Source organism: Schistocerca americana, unplaced genomic scaffold (genome assembly GCF_021461395.2).
Source record: "Schistocerca americana isolate TAMUIC-IGC-003095 unplaced genomic scaffold, iqSchAmer2.1 HiC_scaffold_18, whole genome shotgun sequence".
In the NCBI taxonomy this organism is placed as follows: Eukaryota; Metazoa; Arthropoda; class Insecta; order Orthoptera; family Acrididae; genus Schistocerca; species Schistocerca americana.
Window position 1 is genome coordinate 8,839,978 of NW_025725884.1, and position 23,482 is coordinate 8,863,459.

Here is a 23,482-nt window from a genome sequence, read left to right on the forward strand (position 1 = left end):
GCGTAGTAGAGAGGATAAAAGAAATTCGGTATAATTGATCCAATTGAATTGAAAGCTACAGTTAATACATTTATATTTTCTTGGTTCTGTCTGTATGGTATTTGGTACAGTTTTGTTCTTTGTAATAATGGTCATCAGAAAAAATGGAAATGAGCATAAGGCATTGTGAGCCGGGTGACTCCCATCTGGGGAAGTTCGGCCGCTGAGGGCAAGTACTTACTGCATTCGAAGCAACATTGGATGACTTGCGCGTTAGTAGCACAAGGGTAGGTTCAGCGCACTCGTAGATAATCTTCCGTAGGTTGAGCACACTTGTAGATAGTCCTCCATAACTGGCTCAGTTAAGGAGGATTATCTGCAAGCAAGCTCAGTGCAGGAAGATTATCAGCTAGCAAGCTCAACACACCCACTTACTACTCACCTGCAAATGAAAATTCGATGAAAGGCCCGCCGAAAAAACTACCCAGATCAAGAAAAAGTGCAAAACATTCCCTATCGAACACCTTCCACTCAGTGATCACTGAGCTTCAGGCCTCTGCCTTCTGTATGTCAGCGCATCACGGCACCCTCCCATAATTTAACAGAGTGCTCCATTATTTCGGGCAGAAACACGTTACACAGGTCTCAAATGCGCCCATAGATGGCGATAAGTCGTACAGAACCGAGGATAGAATATATTTTGTCAAATGGCTAGCTCTCCTCAAACCACTGATGTATGATGACTCCATGAGATAATGGCCAAAATCATTGAGTCTACGTACTTTCTTTTTTTTTTTAACAGTAAGGAACTGAAAACTAGTAAGTGCACTTGTTGCGTTGAGTTGGGGACACACATAACTAAAACCATGCTAATAGTTGTAGAAAAAGACATAAAGAAAGAGAGCGAAGTGCGGGGCGAAGAAAACCATGAAACAAAACTGAAGGGTGGAATCCATACCACCATTAACCAGTGCTACATCTTGCACCGGATGGGAAAACTAAAACTGCGAAGACCTTCTCGCACCGGGGACAAAAAGAGGAAATGGGGCAAATACTGGTACAGAGTGTGAGGGTTCACAAGGAAACTCTCCATCTGCTGTATCATCCAGGTATGACTTCTCGTAATGATAAAAGTAGATCCCACGTTGTACCGTGCAGTGTTCTATCATCGTATTGTAGTTTTAGATTCACTTACCCGTGATGTTCCAGCTACGTGGAGGGTCGTGGAACGCACTCCACAAAAAATTGGAAAAATATTGTCGATACTTTGGGTTACGGAGGATCTTGCAATGTCGTTCCTGCAAATAGTTCCAAAAGTCTAATGTGTCCTTGGCGCCGTCTTGAAACAAATAATGCACTGCATGTCCACGAAGCCACGTCAGTGCATTAGTTTTAGTGCGTGGGTAATATGTTTCATCCGAGAATAAGATAGTCTTGCGGTCGATATGATTCGGCGTTACCTGAAGGAAGTATGCTGACATTTGCCTCACTAAGTGCCACACTGCCGTAGACTCGCCACAGCCAAGACGGTGTTCATCGGTGTCTTGAACGCCACAGCTCGTGCACGTGGGTGAGTCTAGCATGTGGATCGCATGTAGCCTTGATCTGGTCACCTGCTTACCGTTGACAGTTATATACCACATCGCCGTGACGTCAGTGTCCAGTGTTACGTGGTGAATTGTCCTCCACACTACTCGCCAGTTGACGTTCGGGTGCTTTCTCTCCACGACGTCGTCGGGTCGTCCACGTTGCAGGACCCTATAAACCGTCTTTGCCGTCGCCAGTTGAGTCGCTGGTAAGGCAAGTCGAACGTAACTGAGTTCGAGGTAAAAGACACCGATGTAGAAGAGCGAGGAGGGGACGTGGTGTATCGGCACAGGCGGCAACAGGGAGGGCGGTGCTAGTTCTTATATCAACAAACTGGTCAGACTGTCCGGACGGCGGTGCCATAGTTTGACTAATGTGCTCACAAATAGGGCGAACGCTCTGTCATAAACGTGATAAAGGCCAAGCCCTCCCCGATCCGAGGGAAGGGTGAGAGTCTCATATTTGATCTTGAAAAGCATTCCTGAACTCACGAAGGACCCAAAAGCCGCAAGTATACGGCGAGCTAACATCAGCGGTATAGGTAATATCTGGGCGATGTGTGGAATGCGTGACGCTAAATGTGTGTTGACATACTGGGTCCGTTGGACGATGTCCAGGGCTCGTAGGCGGTTGTTGGCAATTCCAGTCCGAACATTTCGTAAAAGCCATCGAAAGTTGTGAGCAGCGGTCCGTCGTATATCGTCTGTAAAATCAATGCCGAGACATTTCAAACTATCTCTGAGCTGTAAGGGGGTGACACTGTTCTCAGACAATCCGACCCCGATGTTCATCGCCACCGATTTTGCGACGTTGATACGACTACCAGTCGCCATGCCATATTTCGCTATCCAATTTAGTGCGCCAGCGGTGTCGTCACCGTTGCGGATGACAATCACCAGGTCGTCAGCGTACGCTTTACACCGGAAAGTGTGGCCTCGTAACGTCATACCCGTCAGTCGTTGGCGCAGGCCATAGAGGAGAGGTTCCATGGCCACAGCATAAAGTAAAGTGGACAGAGGGCAGCCTTGGCGTATTGATCGAGAAATGGTGAGGGGCTGCGAAGGGCGGCCGTTGACGATCACCTTGGACGTCGCGCCACGGAGTAGTCGCATGACGACAGTGACAAATGGCTGTGGGTACCGCATATGTTGGAGGACTGCTTCCAAATAGTTGTGGTCCACTCGGTCGAAAGCTTGACTAAAATCGATTGCCGCCAGTGCACCCTTCAGACGACGTGCCCTCGCCAGTGAGATCAAGTCACGATATTCACTGAGTGCTGTTTGAATATTATTGTCGCCTCCTAATGACGTTTGATCGGGTGAGATAACATTTCGTAGGGTCTGGCGTATCCGCGCCGCCAACAGTTGCGAAAAGATCTTAAATTCGCAGTTCAATAGCGTCAACGGGCGGTAGCCCTGCAGTCGTGAGCCACCTGACGGTTTGTGAATAGGAATAATCATCCCTTCCACAAGGGCCGCAGGGAGCGGCACGTCCGGGGATAGTAGTTCGCGACAGATGTCCGCCCATCGGGAGGCTAATAAATATTGAAAAGTCCGGAAAAATCCAACGGGAGGTCATCAGGACCCGGAGACTTGTTGACAGCTCATTTTCTAATGGCGTCGATCACTTCTTCTGTAATTTCTTCCATCAAGGCCGCTTCCATTACCGGGGTGACGGTGCCGTAAATCGTCTGAGAGACGTCCTCCAGTGCTGTCAGATCAGGGGTCTGAGCGGAATAGAGTTGAGAATAATGATTATAGAACGCTGTGTTTATGTCTTGTTGCGTGGTGAGGCGATGACCGTCCTCCGTGTCGATGAAGCGTATCAGCGCTCGCTGGCGTCGTTTACGTTCACGAAGGACGTGGAACATTGACGGGCGTTCGCTAGGTATCCGATCCTGCGTCCTCGAGCGGATGACTACCCCCTCTAGGTGGCGTCGCATATGAGCGAGGATCTGAGCCTTAGCACGGTGGACAACCGTTTGTCGTTCCGGAGACGGCGCCATAGCATCGCATTCCCGCAGGACCCGGGAGTAAAAGTCGAGTGTATGTCTTCGCCAAGTAGCGTGGTCACGACCGTAGATTATCAACGTTCGCCTCAGTGCCGGTTTGGCGCAGTCCAACCACCAGCGGATCGTTGTGGGATATGCACGGAGGCGATTTTCACACGAATGCCACGTATCCTCAACGGCTTGGCGGCAATCCGGGTACGACAGGTGAGCGATGTTTAATTTCCACGGGCTGCGGCTACTCCACACTTGTTGCCGCCGCAGGGTGACGGCACAAATGTAAGCTGAGTGGTCCGAGAATGCTGCAGGCCACAGTTCCGCATCCTGTGTTCTAGCGGCGAGAGAGTGTGAGACATAAATCCGATCGATACGACTGGAAGAGTGACTTGTGAAGTGCGTGAATCCCGGTCGGTGGCCGTGAAGATGTTTCCAAGTGTCCACCATCTGCAGGTCTCGAATTAGCGTCTCAAGTTCCGGGCACGGATTATGTCGTGGGAGTTGGTCTCTGGGCGCCAGTACGCAATTGTAGTCACCTCCAAACACCAGATGGTCGTGGCGGCCTTGGAAGAGCGGGGCGACGTCTTCCGCAAAGAATCGTGAACGTTCGCGACGTTTGTCCGCCCCGGAAGGTGCGTAGATATTGATAAGGCAGACACCCAGTACTGTGAGTGCCATTCCTCTTGCCCCAGGCAGAAACAGGATATCGTCCGCCACTATCCCTTCCCGAAGAAGTACAGCGACACCGCTGCCTGTTAGGGAAGCTGGAGAGGCGCAAGCATCGTAACCGTACATGCCTGGGAAGTCGTCGACGTACACTTCCTGGAGAAGGGCTATGTCAATGGAAGCAGAGTTTAACATATCCAGAAGCAAGGATAACTTAGCACGTGTCCGTATAGTGTTGATGTTTATAGTTGCAACGCGATAAGTTTTAGGTATATCCACAGCATCCGTGTTGGCCATCAATACCCTTGTAAGGCTGTCTCGTCACTGTAACTGACGGCGGGAAAGGATCAACACTGGTGGGGTAAATTTCCTCCCGTGTCGTCCGACACGATGGGCAAGGAGTGTTCCTCACAGTCGTCCGCCCAGTCGCCATGAAATACCATCGGCTGTTGGTGGCTGTTTATGGCTGCTGCGGCACTCGGCGCTGACTCCATCGGCTCTGCTGGCTGGGAATCGGCAACGGCTGTCTGCTTGTGATCCTGCTGTTCTGTGGGGTCGGAGGGGCTGAAGCCGTCACCACGGCGATCTGTTGAGTTTGAAGTTACAGCGGCCTCTGTACTGTGGTGTCATCGCCAGACACCACACTTGCTAGGTGGTAGCTTAAATCGGCCGCGGTCCATTTAGTACATGTCGGACCCGCGTGTCGCCACTGTGTGATCGCAGACCGAGCGCCACCACAAGGCAGGTCTCGAGATACGGACGAGCACTCGCCCCAGTTGTACGACGACATTGCTAGCGGCAATACGGACAAAGCCTTCCTCTCACTTGCCGAGAGTCAGTTAGAATAGCCTTCTGCTAAGTATATGGCTACGACCTAGCAAGGCGCCATTAGCCTTACCTAGTTGAGAGTTATCGTATAAATGTCTCCAGAAGAACGTTGTAAACCAACAAAGATTAAAGTTAAGTATATTCCAAAGCTACGTATTTTCTTTATAGCAGTCATAACGTATCCTGTTCCAGACTTGACGCCAGTCGGCGTGTGTGTACGCGTGCCTTTCGGCTCCCTTCTCAGTGTGGCGTAACTAGCTTGTTACGCCACAACAGATTGGCGACGAGAGAAGTGATCTTTCTACTTGATTTGCTCTGATTTATTTGTGTCATGGCTTCGCCACAATCTCCAGATGTACTGTCCGAATTTTATCGCTTGCAGAATCAGCAGACGCAGGCGTTATTGGATGCCCTTGGACAGCTCATCCAGGGTCAACGTGCCATTCAAACCGATGCGGCAGCCGCCGCTTCACCGCTACCGCAGCCACAACATGCAGTTGCACCGCAGTTTCGCCAGTTTGACCAAACCCACGAGACTTGGACGCAATGGTCCCGCCAGTTTGCATTTCATCTAGCCGCCTACAGAATTCAAGGTAATGAGCGGCAGCCGTTTTTGCTTTCTTGTGTCGGTGTGTCCACCTACCGTGTGATAGTGAAATTGTTTCCCCGACGCGACGTAGCAACTCTGTCCTACGAAGAAATTTTGTCTGCTTTAGATGCCTAATTCAAAGAAACAGTTAATGTAGTTGCAGAAAGGTATACTTTCTTTCGTACAAAACGTACGGCAGGTCAAACTAATAGGGAGTGGGTAGCAACATTGCAAGGACTTACTAGGGACTGTGCCTTTGACTGTGACTGTGGCCTTTCTTATTCAGATAGAATGGTGTGTGATGCAATAGCACAGAACGTTTCTGATGTTCGCATTCGGGAGCAATTTTGTAACTAGTTAATCCCTCCCTTCAACAAGTGATAGACATATTGGATAGCCAAGACACACTTGACTGTGCTCAGGAATCCTTTGTACCTTCGCCAGCCGTGTGTAACATTGACCGGCCCGCTGGACGCGCTGCGCGGCCCGGTAACCTGCCCTCGCGCACTTCGACGCAGCTGCCGCCGCGCTCTAAACCAGGTGTGCCGCGCCAGCACACACATGCAGTGAAATCATGCCCGCGGTGTGGTACTAGACATTCGCGTGAACATTGCCCATCACGCCAAGCTAATTGCTTTTTCTGCAATAGAAAAGGACATGTTCAAAGTGTTTGCCAGAAAAAGCCAGATCAGACACTCTTAATCATTCCTGGCCCTTTGCTTCGCGCTGGAATCGAACCAAGGACACTCAGACAAGTGGACCTTCGCCCATGGACATTCATGTAGTTAATTCCTCTTCGTCCAGTGGCCCTTTCTCTAACTGTGACTGTGTTTGTCCCACAAAAAGTGTGCTCCGACGTCGCCGGAAATCACGTCAATTAGCAAGTGATTCTGTACCAGTGTCTGTTCAAATTGCACAAAACAGTCGCTCTTGTCGTCAGCAGGACAATACACTTTTTGTAAATTTGGACTTTAATGACAAGGTCATACCATTCCAGCTCGATACCGGAGCTGCAGTTTCATTGCTCAATCACGACACGTACAAACAACTGGGCGCACCTCCGTTGCGTGCCGCAAATGTTAAGTTACATAGTTATTCAGGACAGAATATACCTGTATTAGGATAGTGCACTCTTCTTGCAACATACAAGGGACAAACAAAACTTGTGTCATTTTACGTTCTTCGTTCTTCTACTGCAGTGAACTTGTTTGGTTTAGATTTATTTCAGTTGTTTAACATGTCTATTGTAAATCAGGTCCTATCAGTGAATCAAACTGTGCCTTCAAACAGTGTTTCTCGTCAGTGTGAAGAATTTGCAGACATTTTTGCACCGGGCTTAGGTTGCGCTAAAAATTATGAAGCACATTTGGAACTGAAAGTAAACGCGCAACCGAAATTTTTCCGAGCGCGCAATGTTCCCCACGCATAGCGTGATGAGGTCGCCAGAACATTAAACGATCTAGAATCACAAGGTGTGAGTGAATGTGCGCAATGCCTCTTTCATTTCAGCTCCGCTTCATCGCTTGCGCCGTACCGGTGTTCCGTTCGTCTGGATGACGGAATGCGAACGCGCCTTTCGCTGGTTGAAATCGGCGTTGCTTTCAACTACTTGCCTTACGCCATTCGATCCCCAAAAACCGCATTTGTTGACGGTAGATGCATCGGATTTCGGGATCGGTGCTGTGCTTGCGCGCAAAGGTGGCTCGCATGACCGCCCTATTGCCTTTGCGTCCAAATTGCTCTCGTCTGTGCAAAGAAATTATTCCCAGATAGAGAAAGAAGCTTTGGCTCTCGTGTTTGGTGTTACTAAGTTCCATGATTTCTTGTATGGTCGTCACTTTACCATCATCACAGACCACAAACCTTTGACATCGCTTTTTCATCCGAACAAGCCTGTACCTCCGCGTACAGCGCAGAAATTCATTCGCTGGTCTATTTTCCTCTCGCAGTACTGCTACGATATCTTGTATCGGTCCACTACTAAGCACGGAAACGCCGATGCGTTGTCCCGTTTGCCTGTTGCTGAGGATAAAGCATTCGATTCTTCCGAACTTGCTTGCCTGTTCATTGATTTAGAAACCGATGAAGTGGTCGAATCGTTTCCGATTGATTTTCGTCGTGTAGCTACAGCCACAGCTGGTGACCCTGTCCTTGCTACCGTTTTGCGTTTTGTTGCTACGCAATGGCCTTTGTCAAAGTATCGGATCGAGGATCCGTTGGTTCGCAGATTTTTTGCTCATAGGGAGAGACTTTTTGTACGACGTGGTGTTTTGTTGTTGCGTTCTGATAATGATCAGTCCAGAGTCGTGGTCCCACGTTCGTTACAGTCCTCTGTCTTACAGCTTCTTCACCAAGGACATTGGGGTATAGTTCGAACGAAACAACTTGCTCGTCAGCACTGTACTTGGTTCGGAATCGATGCTGCGATTACGAATATGTGTTCTTCCTGCATGGCGTGTGCGGAACAACAATCCGCACTGCCGCGGAAAGTCTTTGCATGGCCAAAAGCCACTTCCCCTTGGCAACGCTTGCACATCGATTTTGCTGGTCCATTCTGGATTGCTCGATGATTGGTTCTGGTCGATGCCTTCAGTAATTTTCCTTTTGTTGTCCGGATGTCTTCCATGACGTCCTCCGCCACCATCCAAGCGTTGTCTCCTATCTTTTGCATTGAAGGTCTTCCGCAGACTATTGTTTCCGACAATGGCCCACAATTCATGTCCGCAGAATTTCAGTCATTCTGCAAGGCCAATGGTATTCAACATCTGACATCCTCGCCGTTTTCGCCTCAGTCAAACGGTGCCGCTAAACGATTGGTCTGGACTTTCAAGTCACAGATGTTGAAGTTGAAAGAGTCGCATTCTCGGGAGGACGCGTTGTTGCTCTTTTTGTCATCGTATCGCTCTCAGCCCCGAGATGGTCGCTCGCCGGCTGAGTTGCTCCACGGTCGTCCTCATCGAACCTTGATGTCTTTTCTGCATCCGCCGCATCAGATTCCTATGCAGCGGCAGACTCCTGCTTTTGCTCCAGGCGACGTTGTATTTTATCGCAACTATCGAGGTTCACGGCGTTGGCTCGCAGGGCGCATTCTTCGCTGCCTCGGCCGCGCGATGTTTTTGGTTTTGGGGGCCTCTGGTGAGGTGCGTCGGCATCTCAATCAGCTGCGCCGCTGTCGTCGCACGGGTTCTGCCGCTCCCCGTCTGCTTTCAGCGACGGTTCCGTCCGGTCAGCGCCCTGGGGACCCATCTACTGGCTCGCCTCATCCCCAGGTGTTACCGACGATGCCTTCCATTTTGCCCCATGGCGACGCGCCGCCGCAGCCGCCGCCGCCGCCGCCTGTTCTCCCGCCGGCGCCGCCCGCATTCGACGCTTCGCTGCAGCCGCCAAGCGCCTCCCAGGGTCACGCGCCGCCGCTCGCTTCCCGTGACCAGCTGTCCTCCGCCAAGGAACTCTTGCCCGCTCCGGACCACATGGCGTCTTCGCGCGTCGGCTACCCCGACGCGATGGAGGTCGACTCTTCGGCCCCTCCTGTCTCTTTACGGGCGCATACACCGCATGTTGACGTGCACCCTGGACTAGGTTTTCAGGCGTTTCCTAGCTCCCCTCGGACCGAATGGCCGGGTGCGGGTGGCACAGCCTCGCCTGTTGTTAGGCTCCCCACCTCATCGCATAAGTCAACATGGGGACCTCCCTACGGCGGGCGGAAGCCTTAGAACACGACCGTCCGCCGATTTGCGGGGGAGGAATGTGGTGTCACCGCCAGACACCACACTTGCTAGGTGGTAGCTTAAATCGGCCGCGGTCCATTTAGTACATGTTGGACCCGCGTGTCGCCACTGTGTGATTGCAGACCGAGCGCCACCACAAGGCAGGTCTCGAGATACGGACGAGCACTCGCCCCAGTTGTACGACGACATTGCTAGCGACAATACGGACAAAGCCTTCCTCTCATTTGCCGAGAGTCAGTTAGAATAGCCTTCTGCTAAGTCCATGGCTACGACCTAGCAAGGCGCCATTAGCCTTACCTAGTTGACAGTTATCGTATAAATGTCTCCAGAAGAACGTTGTAAACCAACAAAGAATAAAGTTAAGTATATTCCCAAGCTACGTATTTTCTTTATAGCAGTCATAACGTATCCTGTTCCAGACTTGACGCCAGTCGGCGTGTGTGTACGCGTGCCTTTCGGCTCCCTTCTCAGTGTGGCGTAACTAGCTTGTTACGCCACAACATGTACCGCCGGTACCGTCGTCGGAATTTCCACAGTCCACGTCAGACGATCGCTGCAAACACTCGGCCGATGGACCACGCCGCCGTCTCTTGTGATTTCGCGGGGATCGCTGTTTACGGACGTGTGTTTCAGTATCTGAATGTGGGTGGATTTCTACAGCTGCTCCGGTGTCTGGAAGAAAATACGCTGTCGGCACAACCCGTGGGTCAATGTCCATCCTGGCATCCACGCCTTCTTGCAAGGTCGGTCGGTGATTATCTTCAGGTGGGGGCGCCGTTGTAGAGGCCGGATCCTGTATTGCAGAAGCCATTATGCTCTCGCCATCGGGGCGGCTATCGGACTAATGTCGTCACCATCGGAAAAGGTTGCTGCCCGTGTAACTTCGGCGTAATTGAGAGGAATGGTCGTCACCGTAGAAGGAGTCATAGATTCACCTGTCGGGATTTGAGTAAGCCGTCGTCGGAGACAATCCGACCGGACGTGGCCTACTTGGCCACAACCAGAGCAAGTGCGTGGCTGACCGTCATACATGATGATGACCCTACATCCGCCGATGGCAAGATATGACGGAACATGTTTGGTCAGTTCAATTTTAATCGGTCGTACCCCGTTAAGAACGGGGTACGTTGTAAAGGTTGTCCATTTTTCGGCCGTATGGCTGATCACTCTGCCGTAGGGCCGGAAAGCCGCGGTGACTACGTCCGGTGGTACTTCGAAAGGGAGTTCGAAGACGCGTATCGTACGGAGTCCAAGCCCCGCGTGATCGATAGAGACCCCCCCAATATGGCCATCAGAATGTTTGAATTTAAGATCGTTCGCATGTGCTCTCACGATTCTGTTGCACACCTCGTCACTTACTAGCTTGACGTAGACAACACTGCTCGTGATAGAGAGAGGGATACCAATTATGTCTCGCGGGTCAATTTTAACGTCGTCACGCAGAAAACGTTCCACTTCAAAAGCTCGCGGTCGTGCATGATCGGGTTGAAAACTGATCTTGATGGTGGTTTGTCTGTATGAATGTGCCATGTTGCGTCGGTAATGATGGACTCTAAACTAGCGACAACGCAGTAGTAAACAACTACGGGCACTCGCGACCGCGCGGACATGACGTAAACAAGACGTCCTCGCCGCAGCGCTGCGGAAAGCAGACTGCGTACTCGGTTACAACGTTTAACAGAGAAAAAGAGGCTCGAAGTTTGTATATATAGTTGGTATTTGAGTGACAAATTTGGCACGAGAGCAAAACGTTTTGAGCTATATAACTCCCATTAAAATCTATTTTAATCACTTAGAAGCTATAGGAAACTGTTTAATTCAGCAACTGCTGAAGCAGTCTCAGATTGCGTTAGCTTCATTCAGAAATAGCAAAATAATCGTAATATTAATTTTCTGCAGTGAAGCTCCAGCTGAAGCAGGCTTTGTCCTGCATCCAGAGGCATCTACTGAGACCTTGCTTAACTGCTGCATGACAAGTGTAGCTGATACCGAGGGAGACAGAGATAAGGAGGAATGGCTAGTTTTCGGAAGGTCGCGCCAGCTGCTCTATAACAGCCTGCTGTTTCCTCTAGCGATCTCATACGGGCAAAACTTACGCAATTTCTCGCACATACTGCAGCCAGCGGCGGCCGATGCCTCACGAAGAAGTAAAAATTAAAAATTTTCCATCAAAATTCTGTGTTGCTAATCATATGTCAAATCCTTTTTACCATACATTACCACATGCATAAGTGTATCATTCGAAAACTTTATAATTAAAAGTTGCACACAGCCTCAATGTAGTTATCTGTATACTGATGAAAAACTGAAGACAACAAGCAATGGACAACACAGAATGAACAACAAACAATGAACAACATAGATGAATGAATGTAAGTCAACGAAAAATCGAAGTAAATATAAATTGATTGGACAACAAACAATGGACAACATGGAATAGATAACAAACAATGGACAACATAGGTGAATGAATGTAAGTGAATGAAAAGTCGAAGTAAATAGAAATTGAATGGACAACAAACAATGCATAGTATACAATGCACATCGAACGATGCACAACACAGGTCAATGAATGTAAGTGAATGAAAAATCGAAGTTAATAAAAGTTGAATGGACAAAAAACAATAGACAACATAGGTAAATGAAAAATCGAAGGAAATATAATTTGAATGAACGACATACAATGGACAACATAGGTGAACACACACCAGTGAACGTACGCCAGTGAGGGCACCTTAGTGCGAGCTCTTGTAGCTAGCTTCAGTTGGCAAACTTCTTCTCTCTTTCTTTGAAGATGAAGCGTGGTGATAGCGAATGCACGGTAGGCCTCTGTCTTCGAAGATGAAGTGAACTCAAGCAGGTGGAGCCGGTGGCGTGAATGTGCCACATTACGCCGGTGACTGTACCTCAGACTCTGGCTTCAGCGATGAAGTTAGTGAATGTGCAACATTCACGGAGAAAGTAATTCCCCTCAGAGAGCAAGGATTAGTGGAAGAACCTCTTCAAAGATGAGGCGAATGCAAGCGATCATTCCTTAACGCACCTTAGTGCACATGCCTCAATGAGTAAACTTTAGTGAGTGACCCACTTCTGTCTTCACCTATGAAGTGAATTCAAATGGTTCAAATGGCTCTGAGCACTATGGGACTCAACTGCTGAGGTCATAAGTCCCGTAGAACTTAGAACTACTTAAACCTAAGTAACCTAAGGACAACACACACATCCATGCCCGAGGCAGGATTCGAACCTGCGACCGTAGCGGTCGCGCGGTTCCAGACTGTAGCGCCAGAACCGCTCGGCCACCAGCGGCCGGCTGAAGTGAATTCAAGTGAGCACACTTGCGCAGGAATAATATTATTCCTCGGTAAAAGAAGAAGATTCATGTCGTTTCTCGCATGCGATGATGCTGTGTAGGCAATGAATGAACTTTTGCGTGAACGAACCAATGCAACAGATTCTCATCTTATCTTCCCTTCAGTGACTGGTCTCATACGCAGACGATTCTTGAGTGTATTTGTGCATAATTCTCGACAGTAAATATATACCGCCTAGAATTTCGCGGGAATTGGCTATGATCGCGCATTGACTTCAAGAGAATGCGTCCTTGCGAGACATGATCATCTTCTTAGAGCGCGCATGCATTCTTGTGTGAACGAGCCGACGCAAGAGATTCTTATCTCATCATCCTTCAGGTGAGCGTCTCGGGCATCGATGGTGACTCGACTCATCATCCCTTGAGTGACTGTCTTGACCATGAAAGATGCTCTGACATTTTTGTACAGGAATTCAGTCGCGAAATATTTCCCGCCTGGAATTTTGCAAGAATTGGACGGGATCGCACCAATTTTCTTCAAGAGAATGCATCCTTGCAAGACGATCCACTCTTAGGATGTGCATGCCTGCATGAAAGAACCAACGCAAGAGCCTCTCATCACATCGCCCTTCGAATGGGCGTCTAGAGCATGGCCGATGTTCTCGTTTTTGGACTGAATCGCAGGCAGTAAAAATTTACCTTCTGGAATTTATAATGTCGCTGCTAGACCATCCTCCACAGGTCGCATATGAATGCACGCGTGAACGAACCAACGCAAGAGGCTCTCGTCGCATCTTCAGTGACCTTGAATGTGATGCTCTAACGTTTTGTACTGAATTACAGGCGTGTAAAATTCCCACGTCTGGAATTTTGCAAGAACTGAACGCGGCTGCATGCGCTGTCTTCAAGAGAATGCAACCTTGAGAGGGAGTGGATGCATTCTTGCGTGAATGAACCAACTCAAGAGATTCCACCTCGTGGCACAAGAATGATGAACGTTTTTGAACTGTATTACAGGGTTCGAGAATTTGTCCTCTGGAATTTCGCAAGAACTGAATGCACCTGCAAGACAGACCATCCCCTGGGGCGCACATGCGTCCTTGCGTGAATGAACCAACATCACAATTCTGTGCCTTTTCGTGCGTCAAGTGAAAAATATTTGTATAAAATGTCTACAACACTGATTCTGTGACTCAACAAGATGTAAGCATCGCTGCGACTAAAGACTCTAAAGCCACTGTCGCTGCAACTGAGTAAGATGTAAGCAAGACTCAATCAACACTTTCACTGCAACTGAAGAACATTCGAGCACCGCTAGCGACGAAAGTCATTGGCTGATGCTCTCCATCTTTGACTTCATCCGAGGGAAGAGCTACGGCTTGAACGTGGGCAAATGGTTTGCTGACATGTGTGTGCCTCTGTATGAGGAGAAGAATGTCCTCATCACGAACGACATCCTTGAGTTTTTGTACAACATTCCAGGCCAAGAGTCTTCTTCTTCAGTTTCGGTGAAAGCAACTCAAACATCAGAGAATTGAAGTCTGAATTGAACTCGCTAGAAGACAGCACCTTCCCTGATGGCGCAAATGTCAATTATTTGACTGCTGCAAAGTCAGAACAAAACTTGAAAGCGACCGGTGGCGCGATCAAACGGCTGACAGCGACCAACTTAGCCAAAAATGCAATTATTCGACCTCTGTAAATTCAGCAAAAAATACGGCAGGTGATAGACCTGCGACCAACTCTCTACCAGCGAGGAACTGAACGGAAAATGCATGGAAATACGATTATTCCTGTGAAAAATTCAAACAAATGAAGGAGCACAACGTTAGATTTCTCAAGGACAATGGAATCCCCTTCTTTGTGGTGAAACACGATGACCGAATAACATTGGAGTATGATTACATAGTAGAAGAGAAGTAAATCTTGAGGTCCCACAACCTCGAGCAGAAGAGGGGGATCCTCTTGACTGTGGACAACTTCGAAGAGTCAGTCATGACCTTCAACACGAAGAAATGGAAGCAGGTGCGCAACTCCCTGAGCTTGGTGTGCTTGCCTGAAGGAAGTTCGATTTAACTGTCAGTGCAATATGGCGATCTGTACTCCAGCAGCATCAATAATTTGGCAGATAAATTCAGTAAGAGCCAATCAGAATGCTCAATTCATTCACAAGACATCCTTTGTGCTGTGACACAGGAGCCTCTAAAGACTGGTTCGAAGAAATTGATGGGGGGCAAGTTATCTACGGAATGTTCTGAGTGTAAGGTGATGTATTTGTTCAAGTGCTCAAAAATAATTTGCAGCAGACCATCCATCTCTGGCGTAATGCTGACCCTCATCTGACACTCTGGAATTGGGACGCCGAAAATTCCAGCCATGCTACGCACACATCTAGTGGCCCTACGACAAGCCCGGTTAAAACCTCGATATAAATTGACATTGAGCAATACAATAATGGTAACTCAGTTACACTGACTCACCCAACAAACAACTGATGACTTAACGTCACGCTAATCAGTAGATCATTAAATCATATTCTCGAGTTGCTAAACGAAACACTGAGGATACCTGTATGTACTGACTTACAACAAAGATTTCATCATGTAGCAGGTACTTTCAGTTCATTCTGCCTTTGACTTATTGTTTTCACCTCAACTCCCTACGTACTATATCTTGCTTAAACTATATAACAATGCCATCAGCCAAAATCATGTTGGCAGCACAAGAAAAGGTCAGATGTTTGGGTTGTGTCTTAGTTGTAAAGTTTTATTTCGGGATTACTCATGAACTTTGCGTCATACCTTCTGGTTCAAATGAACATTCATTTAGCCCCGACTTTAAAATTGTTGCTACTAACTTCACCTCATTCTAGTTTCTAGAGTAAATTTTATGTGTTTACATTCTATTCTACTTTATTTATAATTTCTATATACAATGCACCCTATTCTACAAATGCCTTGAGGTACCTCATGTGATGACAATTGATAGTCAATTTAGGGTGCCTTCCTCCTCCTTTATGCGACCTATGATCGGTGGGTGGATATCCACGATCTGAACACCCAGCTGTGACTCGTTATCTTGATATAGTTAAAGGCTAACCAGCCATTGACCTTCGTCTGTGCGAATGCGCACAGGTTGCCCAAACTCTTACGGGAATCGCCAAAGCGTGCGCGAGTAATGAGTGGGTGGGCAAATTTCCATAAGGTACATTACATATGTAGAATTGTGGACAGTTGGGAATGTGAGTTTCACGGGAAGCGTGCAAGGGATAAGTCCCTGCAGTCGCGCTATTCATCTGTGTCATCGGAGGCGAAGATGGATAGAGCATCTGCCATGTATGCAGGAGATCCCGGGTTCGAGTCCCGGTCGGGGCACACATTTTCATCTGTCCACATCGAGGTATATCAACAACACCTGTCGGCAGCTGAGGTTTTCAGTTAGTTAGAGTACCCTGGAATAAATGATGACTAACTGCAACTGTTTAATAAATCTCGTTTAATTCTGCACGTTGTTGTTGTTGTGGTCTTTAGTCCTGAGACTGGTCTTATGCAGCTCTCCATGCTACTCTATCCCGTGCAAGCTTCTTCATCTCCCAGTAACTACTGCAACCTACATCCTTCTGAATCTGCTTAGTGTATTCATCTCTTGGTCTCCCTCTACGATTTTTACCCTCCACGCTGCCCTCCAATACTAAATTGGTGATCCCTTGATGCCTCAGAACATGTCCTACCAACCGATCACTTCTTCTAGTCAAGTTGTGCCACAAACTATTCTTCTCCCCAATCCTATTCAATAGCTCGTCATTAGTTATGCGATCTACCCAACTAATCTTCAGCATTATTCTGTAGCAGCACAATTCGAAAGGTTCTATTCTCTTCTTGTCCAAACTATTTATCGTCCACGTTTCACTTCCATACATGGCTACACTCCATAAAAATACTTTCAGAAACAATTTCCTGACACTTAAACCTATACTTGATGTTAACAAATTTCTCTTATTCAGAAACGCTTTCCTTGCCATTGCCAGTCTACATTTTATATCCTCTCTACTTCGACCATCATCAGTTATTTTGGTCCCAAAATAGCAAAACTCCTTTACAACTTTAAGTGTCTCATTTCCTAAACTAATTTCCTCAGCATCACCCGACTTAATTCGACTACATTCCATTATTCTCGTTTTGATTTTGTTCATGTTCATCTTATTTCCTCCTTTCAAGACACTATCCATTCCGTTCAACTGCTCTTCCAAGTCCTTTGATGTCTCTGACAGAATTACAATGTCATCGGCGAACCTCAAAGTTTTTGTTTCTTCTCCATGGATTTTAACACCTATTCCAAATTTTTCTTTTGTTTCCTTCACTGCTTGCTCAATACACAGATTGAATAACACCGGGATGAGGCTACAACCCTGTCGCACTCCCTTCCCAACCACTGCTTCCGTTTCATGCCCCTCGACTCTTATAACTGCCATCTGGTTTCTGCACAAATTGTAAATAGCCTTTCGCTCCCTGTATTTTACCCCTACCACCTGAGGAATTTGAAAGAGAGTATTCCAATCAACATTGTCAAAAGCTTTCTCTACGTCTACAAATGCTAGAAACGTAAGTTTGCCTTTCCTTAATCTAACTTCTAAGATAAGTCGTAGGGTCACTATTGCCTCACGTGTTCCAACATTTCTACGGAATCCAAACTGATCTTCCCTGAGGTCGGTTTCTATCAGTTTTTCCATTCGTCTTTAAAGAATTAAACTGACAGTTTGGTAATTTTCGCATCTGTCAACACCTGCTTTCTTTGGGATTGGAATTATTCTATTCTTGAAGTCTGAGGGTATTTCGCCTGTATCATATATCTTGCTCATCAGATGAAAGATTTTTGTCAGGACTGGCTCTCCCAAGGCTGTCAGTAGTTCTAGTAGAATGTTGTCTACTCCGGGGGCCTTGTTTCGACTAAGGTCTTTCAGTGCTCTGTCAAACTCTTCACGCAGTATCATATCTCCCAATTCATCTTCACCTACATCCTCTCCCAGTTCCATAATATTGTCCTCAAGTACCTCGACCCTGTATAGACCCTCTATATACTCCATACATCTTTCTGCTTTCCCTTCTTTGCTTAGATCTGGGTTTCCATCTGAGCTCTTGATATTCATACAAGTGGTTTACTTTTCTCCAAAGGTCTCTTTAACTTTCCTGTAAGCAGTAACTATCTTACCCCTAGTGAGATAAGCCTCTACATCCTTACATTTGTCCTCTAGCCATCCCTGCTTAGCCATTTTGCACTTCCTGTCGATCTTGTTTTTGAGACGTTTGTATTCCTTTTTGCCTGCTTCATTTAATGCATTTCTATATTTTCTCCTTTCATCAATTAAGTTCAATATTTCTTCTGTTACCCAAAGATTTCTAGTAGCCCTCGTCTTTTTACCTACTTTATCCTCTGCTTTCTACTGTATTTCTTTCCACCATTCTAGTCACTTGTTCCCTTATGCTCTCCCTGAAACTCTGTACAACTCCTGGTTTAGTCAGTTTATCTAGATCCCATCTCCTTACATTCCCACCTTTTTGCAGTTTCTTCAGGTTTAATCTACAGTTCATAACCAATAGATTGTGGTCAGAGTCTACATCCGCCCCTGGAAATGTATTACGATTTAAAACCTACATATTGCAGCATTTCCGTTATGAATTGGTAAGAAAGATCTTTAGTTGCGAGAATATAGACCCAATAGTTGAAATCCTCAAGTTTCAACAAAATAACTCATTTAAGGAAGAATTTTAGATATACCATCAGAAAATTTAAAAAATTAACTTTAAACAGTGTATTGCAGCCCTTTACTTAAATATTACGAATCCAGTTATTCAACTGCGAAAATAGCAACTTGCCAGACTATAACTTTAACTCACAGTGGAACATGACAACATTGAAACATTACCTAACATCTAACAGAACAAAACTTACTTCTAAGAAAACACATTAAAAGAAGACAGACTTAGATATTTATTATACACTAAAAATTAAGCCCCCCCCCCACATAAAGATATTCACACAAAAATCTACTATATTATTATTGAACAAAGGCATCACTCATAGGACTTTTTCAGGTCCCTATAATGATATAAACCCTTCACCTTTCTAGTTTCAGGGTGTTGTAATAAATAGCTTCATGTGGTGTATTACTTATTATGTAAGGTCCAGAATAAACTTCTTGCCACTTCTTATTCTGTATCTTCATTAGAGATGACTTCAGGTCGTTTTTTAACAATGTCTTATCCCAATACTATATACTAAATGTTACCCATTTCAGTATTATATTTTGCCTTCCTTTTTAGAGCAGCAAATTTTAACTTCTCTAGGACAAGTTGGATAGTGTCTGCTTTGCGTCTTGCCACTTCAGAAACTACAGGTATGGAATTAATCCACTCATACTTTTCAAGTTCGTTAAGCATCAGTTCCACAGGTGTATGATTGGTAGATAAATGCGGTAGGTTATCCAGTACATTTTCGCATACAGGTACATGGTGTATCCTCTTATATTGTTGCCAGGGAGCATATGATCTAATAAATCGATTGAACTCCAAACACTCTCTCAACTCGGCTGGATTCTGGATGGAGGCAACTTATTAACATGTGTTTCATCTTATTCCCTGTCATACAATGTTTCCATTTATTTCTAATGAAATATGAAGCATTATCAGATAATATTATGTGCAATAAGTAATTTTCAGGAATACGTGCCTTCCATATCCTAAAGTTGTTGTTCCTCTTATAAAATAAGATATCATTACACAACTTATATTTAACAGAACAGTTCTCCCTTCATTTGAAATTCGATCTCTTATTTGTTTCTGGTACGTGTCTCCCGTTTGTAACAGCCCTAGAATTTTACACATAGACAAATATTGACTTCTGAATGGAAAATTCTTAACTATCAGTGTTCTATAAGCAGATGATTATTCAACAATATCATTTAAACCATTTAGGCCTTGTGGCAGTCAAGATAGAGGTTCAGCCATTACATTATCTTTTCCGCTAATGTGTATTATTTCTGTATCATAACTCTGAAGCACTGACGCCCATCTTACAAGTCTAACATGAAGTAATTTACTGGTCAATGGAGAGCATACTGACTGGTGGTGTGTATGTACTTTAATGTGTTTTCTATAAATGAAATAACTGCACTTTCCTAATGCCCATTTTACAGTCAACACCTCCAGCTCTGTTACGGTATAACTATGTTCGCTGGATGATACAACTTGACTCAGAAATTCAATTACTCTAATTTCTTTTTCATCCCCTATTACCTGGAATAAAGATGCGCCTAATGCAGCTAAAGTTGCATCAGTGAATAAACAAAGGCCTTCAGTTATATTAGGGTGGTACAAAATACAAGGGTTAGCCAAAACATTTTTGATCTGTTTATATACTTCCGCACCATTTATTGAGCTGTACCAAGGAGAATTTTTCCGAAACAAATTTAATAAATGATCGTTACCCAGTAGATGGTTGGGTACAAATTTTCTAAGAAACGAGGCCAAACCTAGAAATGATTTCAACTACCATTTGTGTACAAACAGCAAAGATTTCTCTACCTTTTTCCATATATCTTTCCCCTATAGTTCTTAACAGCTCAATAGCATCTCTTGTTCCTTTTCCTCTTCTTAATCTGAACTGCTCCTCTGCAATCCCTCTATCCAGCTTGCCATATAGCCTTCTATTCGACGCTCTCAGCAACACTTCAGCTGCATGAGAAATTAGACTGATGGAACTATGCTCTTCACATTTTTTAGTGCTTCTCTTTTTCTCTGTTGGTATCAAAACTGTTTCCAGGAAGTCCTCAGGCCATTCCCCTCTGTCAAATATCTCATTACAGAGGTAGACTATTTGTTTTGTTGCATTGTTTCCCAGACTCTTCACCCGACCTTCTGGCATATCGTCAATTCCACATGCCTTCCTATTCATCTCCTTCAGCGCCTTTACTACTGCTGCTTCCAAGATGGTGAATCCCTTTCCATCTTCCGGCACATATGGCTCCTCTTCAACATTAATTTCGCTTCGTTATTCATCCCACTTATATAAACATTCAGTATATTCTTGCCGTCTGTTCAAAAGCTCCTGTGGTTGTTCTGCTAGAGTAAATTCCGCTCTTTTAGTTTCCATGTTATTCCTCTTTCTTTTACGTTCAAAAACTATCTCACTAACCAGTCTATACATCATTTCATACTTTCCCTCTTTCTCCATTTTCTCTATTTCTGTTTCATACATTTTCCCCTTGCTACTTCAGTTTCTCTTCTTAATTCATTATTCAGTTTCCTGTACCTCTTTTTGCCTTCTTCAGTTTCTAAATTTTTGCACTTTCTCCGCTCTTCCATCTTTTTTAACATGTTTTCTGTTATCCATTCTTTCCTGGTACTTTGGGATAGTCTAATTCCTGGTACTTCTTTGGCAGAGTCTATGAGTCCTTCCCTCATTTTTTTCCATTTGTCATTAACACTTTCATCAACACTACCTCTTTCACCTTTTTCCATGGGTCTGTTTTCCAAATCTGATCCCTTCCCTACCTCTTTGTGACTTTTCATGTTTAGTCTTTCTTAGTCTTTCTTTTCCTTTACCTCTCCAGACTTTTTTCAACTTCATTTGTATTTCTCCCACTACTAGGTTGTGGTCTGGATTTATATCCGCTCCTGGATAAGCTTTGGCATTCTTCAAACAGTTCCTTAACCTCTGCCCAAATGATATCTTTCCCTACTCAAAATAGTTATCCATGTATACCGTCTCCTTTTGTGGTGTTCAAATAATGTGTTACCCATCACTAGTGAATTTTATGTAAAGGAATTAATTAGTCGTTCCCCTGTCTTATTTCCCCAGTGCCCTGAGACAATGGCCATGTCAGCGGGAGTTGTGTTTGGCTGAATACGTGTGTGATTTCTATTTTGGAAGGAGGACTTTGTCTGAAAGCTCAGTATTTAGACTGGTTTTTCATTGTGCTTGTATGAAGCTTAGTGCCTCCTCTATATGGTGAGTAGCAATCTGTTCTTCCCATATTGTTATTCCACTGTTTGAATTCACACAAAAATGCATTTACAATCGAGCATGAACACCATAGTAAAATAAATTTTTACGTCTATCTTACATAGCAAAAATAGCAGAAAACGATTGTTACTATCCCACATTACACGACAAAATTTATATTAAAAAGTTATACCTAAATGGAAGTAAAATAAAATAAAAGACAGCATTACTTTAACAAGCAAACATGATAACGGAAAAACTCAGTTTACTGTCATCCCATATTGGCAAAAAAATTTCCGATAAAATCTGAGTTACTAAACTCCTGTATGGGTGAAACGAAATATGAATTTCCATTCTGCCAGATGATTTAGATTTGCTTGGCTTAACTACATGACTGTCGACATTACTCCTTCAAGTGGCAACCATCACTTCCCTCTGCAGGTGATTTAGTGCGCCGTCTGTAACGGTCCGGATTACGATCCAACATTTCCTCTTCACTTTTCTTGTTTACTGCCTTATTTATTTTCATTTATTTTGTTACTTTACTCAGATGTTTCAATATTTTGGGCTCTGTCTGAGATGTAAGCACGACTTCTTGCAGATATTCGTAACAGTAAATTTTGCAATGAAGTTTATAGATGGCTTTTCGCAACAATAATAATACTCGTAGTAATTAATAAATGTATTACGGCAAGGTCAGATAGCTCACTTTCTTAAATGAACATAAGAACTTATACGATCAAACTCCCAAAATTTACCCACACATCATACTCAAGGAATTATGACTAATTCTAGTTCTCATTTTTCACTATTTTCGGTTTGCAGAGGTGCGGCAACTGTACTGGATGGTTAAGTTCGGTTTTGTTATAATTGTTGCATCTTTGTATCGATTTCAGATGTCGAAAAATAGAGACTATGAAGGCGCTGTTTGATCATGCCTATGCTTACTCCATGAGTCAAGGAAAACTCATTGTCGCTGAAGTGCTATCTTAAGGCTGAGTGTACTCTCTTAGTCAGTCACATGTTGATGTTTTCAGATTAATTCTCTTTCTAATGCAAGCGTCTTGCTTACTATAAGTGGGGAAATTTTTTCGTTCAGCACAGGTAACGACGGTATGCTGGAGTTCTAGCCGATGTAGAAATGGCGAATAGAAGAGACCTCTTAAGGTCAGTAGCACCGTACCACGCCACCTGCACGATTTTCGGGTTGACGCCGTTCACAGTGGACACTGAGAAGTGTGAGCTACGGAGGACACGTGCTGGTACGCTGTACGTAGCTGTTGTTCTCGTCATTAACGTGGCAGTAACAGAACACATGGTAAGCTGGTTGCAAGCTATGAACGCGAGATAAAAGGATTCCATCATCTTTGTGTGGTTGGTTGCCTACATGATGACATTTTATGCCATCACGGTGACAGCGGTCGCTTCAGACTTGTTTCGAAACGTCCAGAAGTACCAGAGAATCCTCAGTCTTTTGTCTTATCGGGACAGTGGTATCCTGGAGTCACGCCATTTCTCCAGTGCGGCAGTGAGGATCTCCTGCAAAGTGGTGTGTGCAGGCTCTCTCGCGCTACGTGTAGCTGCTGTGACGTTGAAATTTCTGACTATCGAAATGAAATGGACTTACATGATAACACTGCTCTCATGTTGTATTGCAGTTACCGCTGTTGCCAGGTATGTGGGCCTTGTTCTTCCTGTGCGGAGTGACTTACGCCAACTCAACCAGTGTCTGAGAGCAACAGCGCAAGGGAGATGCCAGCGGCGACCTCTTGCGGACCGCTACCGGA